We start from the raw sequence: 5777 nt of genomic DNA on the forward strand, positions 1-5777 counted from the left end.
GGAACTAAGGAGGGCACTTGTGATGAGCACTGAGTGTTGTATGTAAGTGATGAATTATCAAATTCTACTCCTGAAACCGATATTGCACTGTATGTTAACTAAAAATTTAAGCTAAAAAAAAATTATAAGGAAATTTTATGGGAACTTCAGGCCAATGAATTTGCCAACCTACATGAAGTGGATAAATGCCTTGAAAGACACAAATGACCAAAACTGACACAAGAATAAATAGCAAATGTGAGCATTGCTGTCTCAATTTAAAAATCAACTTTATAATTTAAAGCAATTTCCCATTTAGCTTTTTTCCTTGGTACACCACTAAAGTTTCTGGTGTTGCCATGGGCTGCCACCCCACCTGGTGTTACCAGTATTATAAGAACAAGCCATTTCCAAAGTCTGGCATCTGCACAGGTGTCTCTAATGCCAAGATCTGCATCTTTGACCTGGGGTGGAAGAAGGCAAAAGTGGATGAGTTCCCATTATGTGGCCACATGGTGTCAGATGAATATCAGCAGCACTCCTCTAAAGCCCTGGAGGCTGCCAGTATTTGTTCCAAAAGTACATGGTGAGAGCTGTAGCAGAGATGGTTTTCACATCCCAGTGTGGCTCTAACCCTTCCACGTCATCCGTATCAACAAGATGTGCTGTGATGGAGCTGACAGGCTGCAGACAGGTATGTGGGGTCCCTCTGGAAAGTCCCAGTGCACAGTGAACATTGGCCAAGTCATCATGGCATCTGTACCCAGCTGTAGAACAAGGAGCATGTGATTGAGGCCCTATGCAGCGCCAAGTTCAAGTTCTCTGGCTGCCAGAAGATCCACATTTCCAAGTAGACTGTACTGAGTTTAATGTGGATGTGTTTGAAGACAGGGAGGCTGAAAAGCAGCTCATTCCAGATGGCTTGTGGGGGGTCAAATACATCCCTAATCATGGCCTCTTGGACAAATGGGCTCTGCACTCATGAGAGCCTCGGCACTGCCCCTCCTCAATCATGCCCACCCATAAATCCTACTTTCTGTCAAAAAAATCCCAACAATTTCGCAAATAAAGTCCAGGTAATTTCACAGTTGAATCCTATCATACAGTTAAGGAAGGCATTATATCAATCCTATACAAACTCTTTCAGAAAAACAGAAATCGGGGAAATACTTCCTAATTCATTTTATGAAGACAGTTTTATCCTGATTCCAAAGCCAAAGATCTCACAAAGGATGAGAACTACAGACTAATATCCCTCAGGAACATAACTGCAAAAGTGTTTGATAAACTACTAGATTGGAAAATCAAATCCAGAAAAGAAAAATATATATTTATATTTATATTTATATATAAAGGATTATACATCATGAATTATCCTCAATATGCAAAGCTTGTTCATCATTTAAACATTGAACAGTGTAAATTTACTATGTTAATAACAAAATGGCAAAATATAATTATTTCAATAGATACAGAAAAAACATCTGATCAAATTTAACAGTAGAAACATGCGGCAAACTAGAAATAGTTGTGAACCTCCTCAACACGACTAAGGACATGTACTGAACACCTTCAACATTACTATTTGACATTGCACTAGAGATCATGGCAAGTGCAATAAAATAAGAAAAAGTAATAAAAGGCATAGAGATGAGAAAGGAAGTAGTACATATTTCCTTATTTGCAGGTGACAGGAATCTACAAAAAAGCTATGAGAACTTAGTGATTTCTCATTAATAAGTGAATTTAGCAAGGTTGCAAGATACAAAGCCAATATACAAAAAGCAGTTAAAAGTTTAGATATGGCATCAATTACAAGATGAAATAATAAAACAACACTCCATTTACAATAGCATCAAATGTATATAGGAATAAATTTAATGAAAGTCACATCAGGCCTTTGTACTGAAAACTAGAATACTTTGCATGGGAAAACTAAAGAAGGCCTTAATGGAGAGATGTACCATGTTTATGGATTGGAAGAATTGACACTGTTAAGATGGCAGTTCCCCCTAAGCTGATCAGTAGATTCAATGTAATTCCAATCAAAGTCTTAACTGGCTGCTTTTGAAAGAGATTTACAGGCTAATTCTAAATTTAAATGGAAAGGAAAAAGACACAGGATAGCCAACATAATTTCAGAAGAGAATAAAAAGGTGAACGTAAACATTGCTTGATTTCCAGTCTTACTACAAAGGTACAGTAATGAAGACAGTGCGTTCATGTATAGGGCAGAATATATAAATAAATGGGACAGAATAGAAAATCCAAAAATAAACTCACAGTTTTATGGTCAATTTTTTTTTTTTTGGAAGTGCCAGATTCAATGAGGAAAAGATAATTATTTTTCAAAAAATGGTTCTGGAACAACTGAATCTCTGGGGAAAAAAATTTTTTTTGAACACTGAATCAAACCACACACTCAAATTAACTCAGAATGTATCATCACCTAAATATAAGAGCTAAAATTATAAAACTTCAAAAACAAGACATAGGAAGAAATCTTTGTGGTATTATGTTAGGCAAAGATTTCTTACACAGGTATAAAAAGCCCAAACTGTAACATGCACAAAAATTGTAAAATGGCCTTCATTAAAATGAAATCACTTTCTCTTTGAAAGATATAATGGAGGGGGAAAAGAGCAAGCCACAGTCATATTCAGGAAAATAATTGTGAAACATGTTTCACAAGGGTTTATACAGAAAACCTCAAGAATTCTTACAGTTCAATAATAAGGCTAAATAACCCAATAGGGAATAGATCAAAGATTTGAATAGATACATTATAAAATATATATCAATGGCTAGTACGCACAAGAAAATATGCCCAATATCATTAGTCATCAGAGAAATGTAACTTAAAATGATAATGAGATACTACCATATACCCACTAGAGTAATACAAGTTAAGAAAGCCTGACAATGCCAAATGTTGGTGAGGGTGTGGAGTGAGTAGACCCTCACACATTTGCCGGTGGGAATGCAAATCTGGTTCATATGCTTTGGAAAACAATATGGCAGCATCTTACAAATAAAAACATAAATATTCTGTCACACCCAGCAATTCCACTTACAGGCACTGCCAGAGAGAAATAAAAACGTATGTTCACACAAAGACAGGTATACAAATAAGTTCATAGCGATATTATTCATAATCGCAAAACACTGGAAGAAACCCAAATAGTCAACTGATGGGTGGATAAACACACTGTTGTGTATCCATACTGTGGGACAACAGAAAATTAGTACACAAAATATGAATGGCTCTCGAAAATGTGTTGGTAAGTGAGAAAAAGGAAACACAACCGACTGCATAATGGATGATTCCATAAATATTAAATTCCGACAAAGGCAGAGCCATGGTGATTACAAGGGGCTGGCTGGGTGCGAGCAGAGGAGGGCAACTGACAAGGGATAAGAGGAAAATGTTTAGGTGGAAGGAAATGCTATATACGTGCTTTTGCTGGTGGTTTCACAACTGTGGAGAATTACCAAAATTTCATCAAAATACACGTTTAAATGTGGTGAACTCTGCCTCAACTTAAAAAGGAAAAGAAAACTCAGAGACCTCATTTGGTGAAACAAACGAACAAGCAAAAACTTCTCCCTTTGTTGACTGCAGTTTCAACCAAGAGTTCCATAGTGAAAATGATTTGAATGTAGAGTCTTGAATTTGAGCATGTTCTGTTCACTGGAAGAACGGGTTCAAGCCCTAACTCTGCTTTCCACCTCCTGCAGTTTTTAGTAATAGCCATCTCCAGGCAAAAGGGAAAGATAAAAGAAGAAAAGCTCATCTTTGCTTAGATACTTACATTTGTGACTTTGCCCTATTTGCACAAATACAGTCTAGTTCCATAACGCTGCTATGAGAGGCTACAATTCCAGTCAGAAGAAGAGTCCCTCCACTAAGCCACTTCTTTTCGCAGGAAAGTGATTGTTGTTGTAAACAATTTGGGAAGTAAAACTAAAGTACCAAATGATACTTGTTTGCCATACGCAAAAGACCCAGGAATTGAACCAGCTATCTGTGAGGGGAAGTGAAGTGTTACATGTGTGATAAGAAAACCCGCATGTTATTCTTTTCTAGCACATGGAGCATGTCTTTGCTGGTGGCTCAGCACTTCTCTTTAAGTACCAAAAAAGTACCAAAAAGCCACTGGTCTGGATGAGAAGCACCGCCAGTTGTCTAGATAATACCCCTTCTCCTCCTCTTGCTTCCTACAGAAAACTTTGTTCATAGTATGGAAGTTCCCAGTGGAAAATTTTTCTTCATGCTTATTTATTTTTGAGAGAGAGACAGAGACAAAGCATGAGTGGGGGGAGGGGCAGAGAGAGAGGGAGACACAGAATCCAAAGCAGCTCTAGGCTCCAACCTGTCATGTCAGCACAGAGCCCGAGGTGGGGCTCGAGCTCACAGACCGTGAGATCATGACCTGAGCTGAAGTCAGGCGCTTAACTGACTGAGCCACCTAGGAGCCCCAGGAAGGCCCCAGTTTAAATGCTCACCTCTCCAGATTCTTTTGCCATCTTGGACAATGAGATATAAGTGAGCCTACTTACCTTTCATTGGCACGTATAGGAAAACTTGTTTTCCTGATAAAAGGGTGATCAAGTCAGACGACACATGCCCTTTTTGTTTACCCTTCAGAAAGAGGCTATCCTGCAGAGGGATGAGGATAAAAGCCATACCCTGAGAGTGGCCGGGAGCTGACTGAGAAACAAGATATGGCCACCAGGCACAGTAACACACAACGCGCTTAACTGGGTTGTGCTTGGACAGGGTTGCACGAGATGGAAAGTCTCCACAACATGGGACTGTCCGGAAGCCCACAGTGAGGAGGGATCACTACCAAGAAGGGGAGGAGGGCAAGGAGACTCCCAGAGGAGATGCGGACCGGAGAAGGGTCTCATGCGCCCAAGTGATATTCCCTCAGCAGCACAGTGGAGAGTCTGTGGGTCAGAGAGCGCCAAAGGGCCATGGCAGCTTGAGGTGTTATAACCATACGGCTCTATACCGTCTATTGCTAGTGAATGTGGAGGTATGTTTTGTGAGGTATGCAAAGCAGGCAGGCTCCAAGTGGCCAACTATCTACTTGTTTGGACTGTCTTTAAAATAATTGCATGTGTAAAAATTTGAGTTTGGTACTGGCGGGATTTTGAGCTAATGGGTCTTGGCCTGCAGTGAGGGAATAAACAACTTGGGGGCCAATATGCAGGGGCTCATTTATATAACAGAGTGATAAAGCCAGAGCTAGATGGTACTGGGTCCTGAGTGGTGTTCTTAGGCAGCGCCATCAGCCTTGGCCTATGTGTCTGTGCACTTCTAGTTACTTGGATAAAAGAAAACTCTTTGGTTAAGCCATATATTCAGGTTTCTGTAGAGTATATATGACTCTATTTTAGAAATCTTGTTAAGCTCTTTGCATGTACTATTCCATTTGCTCCTTATAGCAATTCAATGCAACAACTACCATTATTATACCTTCAGAAGGGACTGAGGTCCAGAGACCTAAAGGAACTTGTCCATAGTCACACAGCTGAGCCAGTCTTTGGAACCAGTGTCTAGTTTACTGAAAATATATGGATGAAGGAATGTTCATAACAATATGCGGAAGCACACGAAGCCAGGCTGTGGGACGTGATCCAGCTCTACTGATCTAGTTTCTTCAAAAAGCCAATAGACCAGTGAAAAAGAGGGGGAGAACTTTCTGGATTTAGAGACTCGAGGTGACTTCTAGTGTTGGCCAAGCTGGACAAAACTGATATCAGCCCATCTCTACCACTGACCACAGCAAAAA

The 5777-nt window shown here is 39.8% G+C and overlaps 1 pseudogene; it reads left to right on the forward strand.

Annotated features, from left to right (window-relative positions):
* Positions 1–338: 338 nt before the first annotated feature.
* On the forward strand, positions 339–1066 carry LOC106984171 (60S ribosomal protein L10-like; annotated as a pseudogene).
* The last annotated feature ends 4711 nt before the right edge of the window (positions 1067–5777 follow it).

The sequence above is a fragment of the Acinonyx jubatus genome, chromosome F2 (assembly GCF_027475565.1).
Source record: "Acinonyx jubatus isolate Ajub_Pintada_27869175 chromosome F2, VMU_Ajub_asm_v1.0, whole genome shotgun sequence".
NCBI classification, from domain to species: domain Eukaryota; kingdom Metazoa; phylum Chordata; class Mammalia; order Carnivora; family Felidae; genus Acinonyx; species Acinonyx jubatus.